The sequence below is a fragment of the Panthera leo genome, chromosome A1, assembly GCF_018350215.1.
Source record: "Panthera leo isolate Ple1 chromosome A1, P.leo_Ple1_pat1.1, whole genome shotgun sequence".
In the NCBI taxonomy this organism is placed as follows: domain Eukaryota; kingdom Metazoa; phylum Chordata; class Mammalia; order Carnivora; family Felidae; genus Panthera; species Panthera leo.
Genome location: NC_056679.1, coordinates 185,689,928 through 185,706,583, shown reverse-complemented (window position 1 = coordinate 185,706,583; position 16,656 = coordinate 185,689,928).

Here is a 16,656-nt window from a genome sequence, read left to right as displayed (position 1 = left end):
TGTAAAGAGATGGCCAAAGGACATTTTGGGAGGAATGGAAGTTTTCTATACCCTGATTGTCACGGCGTTTGCATTATTTCATACACGTGTTAAAATAATGGTCAATTTTGTTGTGTGGCAATTTATAAAATAAAAGCAAATAAATGAAAAAATGGTTGCTATTATTATTAGTTTCCTGGTCTCACCAACTTAATATATATTGGGTGTTCTCAGAAACCAGTATAGTGTCTAATTTTGTTCATCAAATGTAATGCACATTTAATAAAAAGAAGTTACTATTATTGATATTATTACAATTATTTAAAAATTCTGAAGTAACATCTACCTTAATCTAATAAACAATTATTTTAAGTTATCTATTCCTGTATAACAAATTTGTGGCTTTAAACAACACTTTACTATTTTATACTTTGTCCATTAGCTTGGTGGCTTCTCTGCTGATTTTTATTGGGCTCACTTACATGACTACACAGAGCTCAAGAGGTGGCTGGACTAGAAGACCCAAGATGGTCACCGATGACTTGTCTGGCATTAATGCTGGCTGATGACCACGGCCACTCAAGTCTTCTCTATATGTCTCTTACCCTCTAGTATTCTAGAGCAAAAGATGGCTAAGAGCATCACTCCAAGAGGGTGACAACTAAACGCTATGCTAGGGGTCTTAAAGTCTAGGCTCTGGACCCACAATGCCACTTTGCCAATATTCTATTAGTCAAATCAAATCATAAGTTCAGCTCAGTTCAAGAGTTGGGAAAATTGGGAGGTTCCGGAAGATGGCGGCGTAGGAGGACGCGGGGCTCACAGCGCGTCCTGCCGATCACTTAGATTCCACCTACACCTGCCTAAAGAACCCAGAAAACCGCCAGAGGATTAGCAGAAGGGAGTCTCCGGAGTTAAGCGCAGACTAGAGGCCCACTGAAGAGGGTAGGAAGGGCGGCGAGGCGGTGTGCGCTCCACGGACTGGCGGGAGGGAGCCGGGGCGGAGGGGCGGCTCGCCGGCCAAGCAGAGCCCCCGAGTCTGGCTGGCAAAAGCGGAGGGGCCGGACAGACTGTGTTCCGACAGCAAGCGCGACTTAGCGTCTGGGAGGTCATAAGTTAACAGCTCTGCTCGGAAAGCGGGAAGGCTGGAGGACAAAGGGAGGGAGAGCTGCTGAGCCCCCGGACGGCAGAGCTCAGCTTGGCGGGGAACAAAGGCGCCAGCGCCATCTCCCCCGCCCATCCCCCAGCCAAAATCCCAAAGGGAACCAGTTCCTGCCAGAGAACTTGCTCGCTCCGCGCAAACACCCAACTCTGTGCTTCTGCGGAGCCAAACCTCCGGCAGCGGATCTGACTCCCTCCCGCTGCCACAGGGCTCCTCCTGAAGTGGATCACCTAAGGAGAAGCGAGCTAAGCCTGCCCCTCCAGCCCCCGTGCACCTTGCCTACCCACCCCAGCTAATACGCCAGATCCCCAGCAACACAAGCCTGGCAGTGTGCAAGTAGCCCAGACGGGACACGCCACCCCACAGTGAATCCCGCCCCTAGGAGAGGGGAAGAGAAGGCACACACCAGTCTGACTGTGGCCCCAGCAGTGGGCTGGGGGCAGACATCGGGTCGGACTGCGGCCCCGCCCACTAACTCCAGTTATACACCACAGCACAGGGGAAGTGCACTGCAGGTCCTCAACACGCCAGGGACTCTCCAAAATGACCAAACGGAAGAATTCCCCTCAGAAGAATCTCCAGGAAATAACAACAGCTAATGAACTGATCAAAAAGGATTTAAATAATATAACAGAAAGTGAATTTAGAATAATAGTCATAAAATTAATCGCTGGGCTTGAAAACAGTATACAGGACAGCAGAGAATCTCTTGCCACAAAGATCGAGGGACTAAGGAACAGTCACGAGGAGTTGAAAAACGCTTTAAACGAATTGCAAAACAAAATGGAAACCATGATGGCTCGGCTTGAAGAGGCAGAGGAGAGAATAGGTGAACTAGAAGATAAAGTTATGGAGAAAGAGGAAGCTGAAAGAAAGAGAGATAAAAAAATCCAGGAGTATGAGGGGAAAATTAGAGAACTAAGTGATACACTAAAAAAAAATAATATACGCATAATTGGTATCCCAGAGGAGGAAGAGAGAGGGAAAGGTGCTGAAGGGGTACTTGAACAAATTATAGCTGAGAACTTCCCTGAACTGGGGAAGGAAAAAGGCATTGAAATCCAAGAGGCACAGAGAACTCCCTTCAGACGTAACTTGAATCGATCTTCTGCACGACATATCATAGTGAAACTGGCAAAATACAAGGATAAAGAGAAAATTCTGAAAGCAGCAAGGGATAAACGTGCCCTCACATATAAAGGGAGACCTATAAGACTCGTGACTGATCTCTCCTTTGAAACTTGGCAGGCCAGAAAGACTTGGCACGATATCTACAGTGTGCTAAACAGAAAAAATATGCAGCCGAGAATCCTTTATCCAGCAAGTCTGTCATTTAGAATAGAAGGAGAGATAAAGGTCTTCCCAAACAAACAAAAACTGAAGGAATTTGTCACCACGAAACCAGCCCTACAAGAGATCCTAAGGGGGATCCTGTGAGACAAAGTACCAGAGACATCACTACAAGCATAAAACATACAGACATCACAATGACTCTAAACCCGTATCTTTCTATAATAACACTGAATGTAAATGGATTAAATGCGCCAACTAAAAGACATAGGGTATCAGAATGGATAAAAAAACAAGACCCATCTATTTGCTGTCTACAAGAGACTCATTTTAGATCTGAGGACACCTTTAGATTGAGAGTGAGGGGATGGAGAACTATTTATCATGCTCCTGGAAGCCAAAAGAAAGCTGGAGTAGCCATACTTATATCAGACAAACTAGACTTTAAATTAAAGGCTGTAACAAGAGATGAAGAAGGGCATTATATAATAATCACAGGGTCTATCCACCAGGAAGAGCTAACTATTATAAATGTCTATGCGCCAAATACCCGAGCCCCCAGATATATAAAACAATTACTCATAAACATAAGCAACCTTATTGATAAGAATGTGGTCATTGCAGGGGACTTTAACACCCCACTTACAGAAATGGATAGATCATCTAGACACACAGTCAATAAAGAAACAAGGGCCCTGAATGATACATTGGATCAGACGGACTTGACAGATATATTTAGAACTCTGCATCCCAAAGCAACAGAATATACTTTCTTCTCGAGTGCACATGGAACATTCTCCAAGATAGATCATATACTGGGTCACAAAACAGCCCTTTATAAGTTTACAAGAATTGAAATTATACCATGCATACTTTCAGACCACAATGCTATGAAGCTTGAAATCAACCACAGGAAAAAGTCTGGAAAACCTCCAAAAGCATGGAGGTTAAAGAACACCCTACTAACGAATGAGTGGGTCAACCAGGCAATTAGAGAAGAAATTAAAACATATATGGAAACAAACGAAAATGAAAATACAACAATCCAAACGCTTTGGGATGCAGCGAAGGCAGTCCTGAGAGGAAAATACATTGCAATCCAGGCCTATCTCAAGAAACAAGAAAAATCCCAAATACAAAATCTAACAGCACACCTAAAGGAAATAGAAGCAGAACAGCAAAGGCAGCCTAAACCCAGCAGAAGAAGAGAAATAATAAAGATCAGAGCAGAAATAAACAATATAGAATCTAAAAAAACTGTAGAGCAGATCAATGAAACCAAGAGTTGGTTTTTTGAAAAAATAAACAAAATTGACAAACCTCTAGCCAGGCTTCTCAAAAAGAAAAGGGAGATGACCCAAATAGATAAAATCATGAATGAAAATGGAATGATTACAACCAATCCCTCAGAGATACAAACAATTATCAGGGAATACTATGAAAAATTATATGCCAGCGAATTGGACAACCTGGAAGAAATGGACAAATTTCTAAACACCCACACTCTTCCAAAACTCAATCAGGAGGAAATAGAAAGCTTGAACAGACCCATAACCAGCGAAGAAATTGAATCGGTTATCAAAAATCTCCCAACAAATAAGAGTCCAGGACCAGATGGCTTCCCAGGGGAGTTCTACCAGACATTTAAAGCAGAGATAATACCTATCCTTCTCAAGCTATTCCAAGAAATAGAAAGGGAAGGAAAACTTCCAGACTCATTCTATGAAGCCAGTATTACTTTGATTCCTAAACCAGACAGAGACCCAGTAAAAAAAGAGAACTCCAGGCCAATATCCCTGATGAATATGGATGCAAAAATTCTTAATAAGATACTAGCAAATCGAATTCAACAGCATATAAAAAGAATTATTCACCATGATCAAGTGGGATTCATTCCTGGGATGCAGGGCTGGTTCAACATTCGCAAATCGATCAACGTGATACATCACATTAACAAAAAAAAAGAGAAGAACCATATGATCCTGTCAATCGATGCAGAAAAGGCCTTTGACAAAATCCAGCACCCTTTCTTAATAAAAACCCTTGAGAAAGTCGGGATAGAAGGAACATACTTAAAGATCATAAAGGCCATTTATGAAAAGCCCACAGCTAACATCATCCTCAACGGGGAAAAACTGAGAGCTTTTTCCCTGAGATCAGGAACACGACAGGGATGCCCACTCTCACCGCTGCTGTTTAATATAGTGCTGGAAGTTCTAGCATCAGCAATCAGACAACAAAAGGAAATCAAAGGCATCAAAATTGGCAAAGATGAAGTCAAGCTTTCGCTTTTTGCAGATGACATGATATTATACATGGAAAATCCGATAGACTCCACCAAAAGTCTGCTAGAACTGATACATGAATTCAGCAAAGTTGCAGGATACAAAATCAATGTGCAGAAATCAGTTGCATTCTTATACACTAACAATGAAGCAACAGAAAGACAAATGAAGAAACTGATCCCATTCACAATTGCACCAAGAAGCATAAAATACCTAGGAATAAATCTAACCAAAGATGTAAAAGATCTGTATGCTGAAAACTATAGAAACCTTATGCAGGTAATTGAAGAAGATATAAAGAAATGGAAAGACATTCCCTGCTCATGGATTGGAAGAATAAATATTGTCAAAATGTCAATACTACCCAAAGCTATCTACACATTCAATGCAATCCCAATCAAAATTGCACCAGCATTCTTCTCGAAACCAGAACAAGCAATCCTAAAATTCATATGGAACCACAAAAGGCCCCGAATAGCCAAAGTAATTTTGAAGAAGAAGACCAAAGCAGGAGGCATCACAATCCCAGACTTTAGCCTCTACTACAAAGCTGTCATCATCAAGACAGCATGGTATTGGCATAAAAACAGACACATAGACCAATGGAATAGAATAGAAACCCCAGAACTAGACCCACAAACGTATGGCCAACTCATCTTTGACAAAGCAGGAAAGAACATCCAATGGAAAAAAGACAGTCTCTTTAACAAATGGTGCTGGGAGAACTGGACAGCAACATGCAGAAGGTTGAAACTAGACCACTTTCTCACACCATTCACAAAAATAAACTCAAAATGGATAAAGGACCTGAATGTGAGACAGGAAACCATCAAAACCTTAGAGGAGAAAGCAGGAAAAGACCTCTCTGACCTCAGCCGTAGCAATCTCTTACTCGGCACATCCCCAAAGGCAAGGGAATTAAAAGCAAAAGTGAATTACTGGGACCTTATGAAGATAAAAAGCTTCTGCACAGCAAAGGAAACAACCAACAAAACTAAAAGGCAACCAACGGAATGGGAAAAGATATTTGCAAATGACACATCGGACAAAGGGCTAGTATCCAAAATCTATAAAGAGCTCATCAAACTCCACACCCGAAAAACAAATAACCCAGTGAAGAAATGGGCAGAAAACATGAATAGACACTTCTCTAAAGAAGACATCCGGATGGCCAACAGGCACATGAAAAGATGCTCAACGTCGCTCCTTATCAGGGAAATACAAATCAAAACCACACTCAGATACCACCTCACGCCAGTCAGAGTGGCCAAAACGAAGAAATCAGGAGACTATAGATGCTGGAGAGGATGTGGAGAAACAGGAACCCTCTTGCACTGTTGGTGGGAATGCAAATTGGTGCAGCCGCTCTGGAAAGCAGTGTGGAGGTTCCTCAGAAAATTAAAAATAGACCTACCCTATGACCCAGCAATAGCACTGCTAGGAATTTATCCAAGGGATACAGGAGTACTGATGCATAGGGGCACCTGTACCCCAATGTTTATAGCGGCACTCTCAACAATAGCCAAATTATGGAAAGAGCCTAAATTTCCATCAACTGATGAATGGATAAAGAAATTGTGGTTTATATACACAATGGAATACTACGTGGCAATGAGAAAAAATGAAATATGGCCTTTTGTAGCAACATGGATGGAACTGGAGAGTGTGATGCTAAGTGAAATAAGCCATACAGAGAAAGACAGATACCATATGGTTTCACTCTTATGTGGATCCTGAGAAACATAACAGAAACCCATGGGGGAGGGGAAGGGGAAAAAAAAAAAAAAGAGGTTAGAGTGGGAGAGAGCCAAAGCATAAGAGACTGTTAAAAACTGAGAACAAACTGAGGGTTGATGGGGGGTGGGAGGGAGGGCAGGGTGGGTGATGGGTATTGAGGAGGGCACCTTTTGGGATGAGCACTGGGTGTTGTATGGAAACCAATTTGACAGTAAATTTCATATATTAAAAAATTAAAAAAAAAAAAAAAAGAGAGTTGGGAAAATTGGCTTCACCACTTCATTGCAGAAGACACAAAATATTTGGGCTGTATTTTTCTGCCTATCAAACCATTTTATTCTTATATTGTCACAAAAGCTAATGACTAAGTAAACATTTCTGGTATGACAAGCAAGGATAGAAATTTCAAAATTTTCTCAACCTAGTAAGAGAAAAGTAGGCTGTTAATCCCATTTTGCCTATGAATAGCCCAATGTTCATAATGCCTCTTACATGTATTTGCAAAGTCTTTTGTTTTTCCTAGAAATTAATTAAAATGGCTGCTGTTTATTTACAACATGGCTCAGACCAGCACCTAGTTCCCTGCAAGGCAGGCTTGATCTGATAACCCAGCTTCAGTTTCTCTCAGAGGAAAAAAAATCATGCTAACATAGGAATGACACTCATTAAATTCAGTCTGCCTTGGTTAGGAACTGGAAATAGTAGTTCTCACTTTTATTTGTCAGCTAAGAGAGAATTCTTATGATTAAAATATTGGAGAATTATTTCTACTCTGAAAAGGTGCTAAGTACTTTTCCCAAAGGAAGTAATTTCCAGATTTCCACTTTTAGAACTTCTCCCAAAATTGTCTCTGCAAATATGTTTTCAACCCTCACTTTCACTTCTCTCTACTGCCTTGGTCGTAACTTATTTTATTGTAGTCTGCTTATTCAACACATAGGAGTACATGATTATACATATATTGATGCTGCAGTTACATTGGTATGTAAAACAATATAGATAAAGAGATTCCTGTATTTCCATAGCTGAATACAGGATGCCCGAATAACATACAGGTTTATTTTAGGACCTCTTTTCTTTTCCAATCCAGCAACAGCTTTCAAAGAAGGGCTCACTTGAATTAAGGAATGCAGAAATAACAGCATACCTCAGGAATGTGAAATGGCCCTCTGAACCCGAATGTATGCTGTGCCTAATATTACAACCGTATCTTTCCTTGTTTCCACCCTAAAAGTAATGATCTGATTAATCATACTTCCACTTTGCTGTTAGGTGCCACAGCACCTAAGATTACTAAGATTAGGAATCTTCAGAGTCATTTTGCACTGTTGATATCTACTGAGCTTGTCCTCATCTAAAAGCCCATGCTTTGTCACTATGGATTTCTGTCAAACAAATTTCTTCCACCTACTTTTATAAATATGTTTCTGTGTAACATTCATTTGTGTGTATGTGTGGATGAAGGAAAGAGATGTTTAATACTTTTCTTCAAGAGTTTTGGAATCTTCTGAATGCTCATATTGCCAACAATGATATTAACGATGCCTCATGAATTTGTGTAATGAATAAAAGATTGTGTTTTCTCCTTCATGAATTATGGGAATAAGTGTGTGAGGTACATCTTAATAAAGGGAAGATAGGTTTCTAAAAATACCTTATTAGATATCAAGTCACTATTAATATTCAATAAAACTTGAGTCACAGAAAACACACTTGATTGGCAATTTGATAGAAAAAGTTGATTTTTTGGCAGCCTATTTTTAGACCAAAGTCTGACACAAGAGAAACAGTGAACATGGCATGAAAAAACAAAGTGCACTGATGCACAAGTCAGAAAGGCCAACTTTCCTTACATCTTCACTTACGTTTTAAACCATTCCATGAATTTTTCTATATACATACATACCTAGTACTCCATTCAATTGAAAGTGATGCTCAGAATAAAAAATCTGAGATTACAGAATAGCCCAGTATAAAATATTAAGTGAATTTCACTATGCAGCACTATCAAAATCAGAAAAAAGCAGATGCTTTTTCTTTTTCATTCTTATCTAAACAAAAAGTTAAATTCCTCAAACTTGCCCAGTTTCCTTCTATTCATTGTGACTTCTTACATGCCAAAATTCTTATTTTCTTCCCTTTTACTAATTTCAAAATAGAAATATACTTATAGAGATGTTATATATACACACTCATCTCTGCTGTTCTCTTGGAAATGTATCTTGCTAAAAGAACTGTAGAACTAACAAAATGGGTGGATACTAACAAAATGGATACATAACAATCTTCAAAACAAGGAAATGATATAGAAAATCAATTCATTGAAAGAAAAGATATTAATTCAATGTTTCCTATGGGTCAACATTGCGCTGAGGATCAAAGTGATGCCATGTGTGACTGCAAGTCCTAATCTCAATCACAGAGTAGCTTCTCATTACGTTTTTTAAATCTCAACTACATATCAATTAAATGATTTTCATTTGACATTTGAATCAACTAAATTCTACTAACTTCTACTTCTTTAACTTTCCTTTTGACATTATTTGTATTCAAGTGGTATTACCTAAGATTGGCAAAATCTAACCTATATGAAGAAGTTGATTTCAAATAGTGGTAGACCAATCTAAGTGGAATCTAAACAGTCTGTGAAACGAAAATTAAACTCACTAAATACATAAACTGAGACCCACAAGTTAGTCACAAGTGTATGTATACCACTTTGCAACACAAATACTGTGTTTTATTTATTATTGTTATTTTTTTATTTGAGAGAGAGTGGGGGAGAGAGGCAGAGGGAGAGAGAGAGAGAATCCTCAGTAGGCTCTGCACTCAGCATGAACCCAGACATGGGGCTCATCTCTTGACCCTGTTATCATGACCTGAGTAGAAATCATGAGTTGGACACTCAACTGAGCCACCCAGATGCTTCACAAAAATATTCTTGATAATATTCAAAATAGAGAAACCCATATAAAACACAGGAATCAAAGTATGATCCTATTGATCATTTACATAAAAGCAAGTATATTCATTTTAGATATTTCCTTTACCTGAGTATTCTCAAAAGGCACTCACCTCTGGCACATTTCACTACCATCAATAGAAAGCATTCCACGTAGATGGAAGTGTTTTGGTTTAGGAATCAAAAAACATGGGTGCTGGCCCAAAATTTGTAACTACCTTGGTATGGGAAGAAGATTATTTTGAGTTCTTTGGTCTCCTATTTCTCATCTATAAAAGGAAGAAATTACACTTGTTTTCTTTATCAACATACCAAGAGAGTCCCAATGCTCCACATACTCCAGATCATTCCTTTCCTCGTCCCCCTATTCTCACTGGTTGGAAACGAGTGCCCAGGTGAATTCCATATGTTCATTGCAAGACTTTCACTTTCCCTTCGCCCTCTAGAGTTTCACTAATATTATTTGCTAGGAGATTTTCCAGAACTTATTTCCTTTATCTAGCTTATATCAATAATAGAGAAGAAATAGAAAATATTGTCTAAATTGGAGGGAAGTGTTTGCTTTATTACTTATCCACAGAGCTATATGGAGATCAAATCAGATGACCTAGATATACCAGACTTCTAATGAAGTCTATTGGTGACTGATATATATAAACAACAGATTTCTGTATGTTGATTTTGTATTCTGCAACTTTACTGAATTTTTTTTTATCAGTTCCATCAGGTTTTTGGTGGACTCTTTCAGCTTTTCTATATATAGTGTCATGTCATCTACAAATAGTGAAAGTTGTACTACTTCTTTGCCAATTTGAATGCCTTTTATTTCTTTTTGTTGTCTGATTGCTGTGATTAGGACTTCTAATACTATGTTAAATAACAGTGCTAAGAGTGGATATCCCGGTCTTGTTCATGACCATAGGAAATACTCTGTTTTTTCCCATTGAGAATGATACTAGCTGTGGGGTTTTGGTATATAGCCTTTAATATGTTGAGATATGTTCCCTCTAAACCTACTTTTTGAGGATTTTTATCATGAATGGATGTTGCACTTTGCCAAATACTTTTTCTGCATCTACTGAAATGATCATATGGTTCTTATCCTTTTTTGTATTAATGGGATATATCATGTAGATTGATTTGCAAATATTGAACCACCCTTGTTTTTTTTTTACATTTATTTATTTTTGAGAGACAGAGTGTGAGCAGGGGAGTGGCCGAGAGAGAGAGAGGGGGGACACAGATTCGAAGCAGGCTCCAGGCTCTGAGCTCTCAACACAGAGCCCGATGCGGGGCTCAAGTCACAAACTGTGGGCTCATGACACAACCCAAAGTCAGATGCCCAACCGACGGAGTCACCCACACGCCCCAAACCACCCTTGTAACCTAAGAATAAATCCCACTTGATTCTGGTGAATTTTTTTTAATGTATTGTTGGATTTGGTTTTCTAGTATTTTATTGAGAATTTTTGCATTCATGTTTATCAGGAACATTGGCCTGTAGTTCTCTTTTTTACTGGTATATCTTGTTTTGCTGGCCTCAGAAAATTAATCTGGAACTTTTCTTTCCTTTTTGTTTTTTTTTTTAATAGTTTGAAAAAGTGTAAGTATTAACTCTTCTTTAAATGTTTGATAGAATTCACCTGTGAAGCCATCTGGTCCTGGAGTTTTGTTTGTTGAAAGCATTTTGATTACTGATTCAATTTCTTTGCTGGTTATTGGTCTGTTCAAGTTTTTCTATTTCTTCCTGTTTCAGTTTGGGTAATTCGTGTTTCTAGGAATTAATATTTTTTTCTAGGTTGTCCAATTTGTTGGCATATAGTTTTTTAATAATTTTATATATAATTGTTTGTATTTATGTGGTGTTTATTTCTACTCTATAATTTGTGACTATTTATTTGGATGCTTTTTCTTTTCCTTTGGATAAGTCTGGCTAGAAGTTTATCAATTTTATCAATTTTTTCAAGATCCAGCTTCTGGTTTCATTGATCTGTTCTATTGGGTTTTTCTTAGTTTCTATATTATATATTTCTGCTTCAATCTTTATTATTTCCTTCCTTCTGATGGCTTTTGGCTTTTTTATTTGTTTGTTTTGTTTTTTGTTTTTTTGTTTTCCTAGCTCCTTTAGGTGTAAGGTTAAGTTTTTTATTTGAAAGTTTTCTTGTTTCTTACTGTAGGCGTGTTTTGCTATATACTTGCCTCCTAGGATTGCTTTTGCGGCCTCTCAAAGGTTTTGCACCATTGTGTTTTCATTTTCATTTCAATGTTTTTAATTCTTCTTTCATTTCCTAGTCGATCTATTTTTGTTTAGCACATGTTGTTTAACATCCATGTATTTGTGGTCTTTCCATATTTTTTTCTTGTGGTTGACTTTTAGTTTCATAGCAATGTGGTTATAAAAAGGTGCATGGTACAACTTCATGTTTTTTATTTGTTGATGCCTGTTTTGTAACCTAATATGTGATATATTCTGGGGAATGTTTCATGTGCACTTGAAAAGAATGTGTATTCTGCTGTTTTAGGATGTAATGTTTTGAATATATCTGTTAAGTCCATCTGATCCAGTGTGTTATTCGAAACCATTGTTTTCTTTTTATTTTCTATTTAAATGGTCTGTCCACTGATATAAACGGGGTATTAAAATCCCATACTACTATTGCATTATAATCAGTTAGTTTCTTTGTGTTTGTGTATTGTGTTTGTGTTATTGTTTTATACATCTGGGTGCTTTCATTTGGGTGCATATTTATAATTGTTGTATCTTCTTGTTGGATTGTCCCCTTTATGATTATATAGTGCCTTTCTTTGTCTCTTTTTTAAATTTTTTTTAACGTTTATTTATTTAAAAAAATTTTTTTTAACCTTTATTTTTGAGACAGAGAGAGACAGAGCATGAACGGGGGAGGGTCAGAGAGAGGGAGACACAGAATCTGAAACAGGCTCCAGGCTCTGAGCTGTCAGCACAGAGCCCGATGCGGGGCTCAAACCCACGGACCGTGAGATCATGACCTGAGCCAAAGTCGGCCACTTAACCGACTGAGCCACCCAGGCGCCACAACGTTTATTTATTTTTGAGACAGACAGAGACAGAGAATGAACAGGGGAGGGTCAGAGAGAGAGGAAGACACAGAATCCGAAGCAGGCTCCAGGCTCTGAGGTGTCAGCACAGAGTCCGATGCGGGGCTCGAATTCACGGATTGCAGATCATGACCTGAACCAAAGTCAGATGCCTAACTGACTGAGCCACCCAGGCGCCCCTTTCTTTGTCTCTTTTTTTTTTTTACTTTTTTTTTTCAATATATGAAATTTATTGTCAAATTGGTTTCCATGCAACACCCAGTGCTCATCCCAAAAGGTGCCCTCCTCAATACCCTCACCCACCCTCCCCTCCCTCCCACCCCCCCCCCCCCCCCATCAACCCTCAGTTTGTTTTCAGTTTTTAAGAGTCTCTTATACTTTGGCTCTCTCCCACTCTAACCTCTTTTTTTTTTTTTTCCCCTTCCCCTCCCCCATGGGTTTCTGTTAAGTTTCTCAGGATCCACATAAGAGTGAAAACATATGGTATCTGTCTTTCTCTGTATGGCTTATTTCACTTAGCATCACACTCTCCAGTTCCATCCACATTGCTACAAAGGGCCATATTTCGTTCTTTCTCATTGCCATGTAGTACTCCCTTGTGTATATAAACCACAATTTCTTTATCCATTCATCAGTTGATGGACATTTAGGCTCTTTCCATGATTTGGCTATTGTTGAGAGTGCTGCTATAAACATTGAAGTACAAGTGCCCCTATGCATCAGTACTCCTGTATCCCTTGGGTAAATTCCTAGCAGTGCTATTGCTGGGTCATAGGGTATCTATTTTTAATTTTCTGAGGAACCTCCACACTGCTTTCCAGAGTGGCTGCACCAATTTGCATTCTCACCAACAGTGCAAGAGGGTTCCCGTTTCTCCACATCCTCTCCAGCATCTATAGTCTCCTGATTTGTTTATTTTCGCCACTCTAACTGGCGTAAGGTGATATCTGAGTGTGGTTTTGATTTGTATTTCCCTGATAAAGAGCGACGTTGAGCATCTTTTCATGTGCCTGTTGGCCATCCGGATGTCTTCTTTAGAGAAGTGTCTATTCATGTTTTCTGCCCATTTCTTCACTGGGTTATTTGTTTTTCGGGTGTGGAGTTTGGTGAGCTCTTTATAGATTCTGCACTCAAAGAGAGCCCTTTAATATTTCTTGCAGGCTGGTTTAGTGGTAATAAACTCCTTTAGTTTTTGTTTTTGTTTTTTTAATCTGGAAAACTCTTTCTCTTTCCTTCTGTTCTGAATGATAGCCTTACTGGATACAGTGTTCTTGACTACCAGTTTTTCCAATTCCACATGTTGAATAGATTATGCCACTTCCTTCTGGCTTGCCAAGTTTCTGTTGAGAAATCTCCAGCTAGTCTTATGGGTTTTTCCTTGTAATATAAGGACTTCCTTATCTTGCTGATTTTAAGATCTTTTCTTTACCACTATATTTTATTGCAAGATTAACTTATCACTAAATGTAATTATAATTTGTCTTGGTGCTGACCTGCTTTTGTTGATTTTGATGGGAGTTCTCTGTGCCTCCTGGATGTGAATGTCTGTTTCCTTCCCCAGATTATAGTAGTTTTCTGCTATTATGTCCAGAAAGAAGTTTTCTGGCCCCTTTTCTCTCTCTTCTTCTGGGAATCATATGATATACATGTTATTACATTTGATGCAGTCACTGAGTCCCTAAGTCTATTCTCATGACCCATAATTATTTTGTTCAGCTTGTTTATTTTCTATAATTCTATCTTCTATATCACCTATTCATTTCTCTGCTTGTCCTATCCTTGTTGTCATCACATCCAATCTGTTTTGAATCTCAGTTATTGCATTTTTCATTTCTGCCTGTTTTTTAAACTTTTTTTTATCTCTACAGTAACCATTCTTCCTGATTTCTTCCATGTTTTTCTCAAGCCCAGCAATAATCCTTGATTGTTGCTTTAAATTCTCCCATCATGTGTATTACTTATATCTGTTTTGAATTAGATCTCTGGCTGCAACCTCTTCTTGTTCTTACATTTGGGACAAATTCCTCTATCTTTGAATTCTGTCTCTGCCGTCTTATATGTGTTAGAAAAGGCAGTTAAGTCTCCTGTTCCTGAAAGTAATGGCCTTATGGAGAAAAGGTCATATCATGGCCAAGGCCTGGCACTTCAAGGAGTGTCTCCAGGGTATGTGGAATGCACACTGCTATTGTGTTTTGAATACTTTATCTTTCAGGCTAGTCATCTACAGAGACTCTCCTTCTCTGTTCTGGGAAGTGTTTGGTTCCTGGCCTGAATGTGTTGAATTTTAACTACGTGTGCTCTGGTTTGCTTGTGAAATGAGAACTGACACTACCTACACCAGAACTAATGCCCTGAAGAACTCTCTGTATGGGAGATGTGGTATGAACAAGGGTTTGTGCTGGTCTTCTGAGGTAGGGGCCCACTGTAATGGGAATGAGTCAAGCATGACTTAAAAGGGCAGTCTCACTAAACATGGGGAGAGGCAGTGGTGGGACTTGGTGTATGCAAGTTAGGCAGCCTGTGGCAGTGCTGTGCTGGTTTTTCTACAGGTGGCTCTGTTTTTGCTCAGGGTGGAGGAGGGAAACGGCACTAGCCAGGTCCTTTGTTCCCAGAGAGATATCTCCATGAATGCTACTTCTCAGGGAAGCACTCTGAGAAGAGTGAATAATCTCCCCACTCTGTGCCTAAGGTGCTCTTCAGATTGCTGTTTGCATCCTGTTTGTTCCCAGGTTGTTTTCTTGCCTTTTCTCCAAGAGAAGTACAATCCTCTCCAGTCCTTATCCCAACCAAGCCTCCTAATCTTTAAACTCCAGGCTGTAAGCCATGCTGGTTCTATGAAATCACAAAATTCAGCCTGTCTCATTTTCGAAGCCAATGGCTTGGGGGAAATGTTCTCCTTGTGCATTCCCTTGGCCCTTCTCAACAATCATGGAACCCTCCACTCCATATCACCCGCAATCTATTTCTCTCCTAAATAACATTTCTGTACTTCCTATTTTCTTTGATACGAACTTTTCTCTCCCTTTGGTTTTGGAGTTTACTCTATCAGTCTTCAGGTCGATTTCTGGGAAAACTGGGGTAATGTGATATTTATCTACTGCTCGTGGGATGAGAGGACCTTATGGTCCTCCTATACTGCCACCATCTTCCTCTTTCATTCAAGGACAGAGTTGTCTATTTGTTTACTACTGTATGTTCAGTATGTAGAATAATTCCTTGCTTATAGTGCACACCTGTAATGGACTGGCTGTTTGTATCCCCCTAAATCCAATTGTTGAGGCCCTAACCCCCGATATGATAGTATTTAGAAGTTGGTTCTTCAACAGGTAATTAGATTTAGATAAGGTTATGAGGCCAGGGTCCTCATGATCAGACCAATGTTCTTATAGGAAGAGATAAGAGGGCCTATTAATTAATTCATTTATTCTTTCTCTCTCTTCCCCTTCCCTTGCATGCTCAGAGAGAAATCATGTGAGCACAGAGCAAGATGGCAGCCATCTGCAAGCCATGAAGAGAGCCCTCACCATGAACCAAATGTGCCAGCAGCTTGATCCAAAACTTCTCAATCTCTAGAACTATGAGAAATGTCTGTTAAGTCACCAACTCTATGGTATTTTCTTGTTTCTTTTTTAAAATTCCAATATATTTAAAACACAGGTTATATTAGTTTCAGGTGTACAAATACAGTGTTTTGACATTTCCATACATCACCCAGTGCTTATTACAAGTACCTCCTTAATCCACATCACCTATTTCATTTCTCTCCCACCACTCACCTCCCCTCTGATAACCATGAGTTTGTTGTCTATAGTTTAATTCTGTTTATTGGTTTCCATATCTTTTCCTTTGCATATTTTGTTTCTTAAATTCCATATATGAGGGAAATCGTATGGTATTTTGTGGGGAATAAGCTTAGAAATTTCCCGGGGTTACAACAATGGGTTAACAAGGCATAAAGAAGTACAAAGCCATAGGAGGCTCACACCTGAGTTTGGATAAACAGGACAAGGCAACCAAGAATAGGGAGGTGCAAAGGCACCCAATACATAGGTACATGAAATAGACGAGATTAGATATTCAGGGTGGAAGCACCCCCTCCCCCTCAATTTAGTATTATAGCAGAAAGCTGCTTTCACAGGAAGGAAGGACAAAGTTAGGTAAAC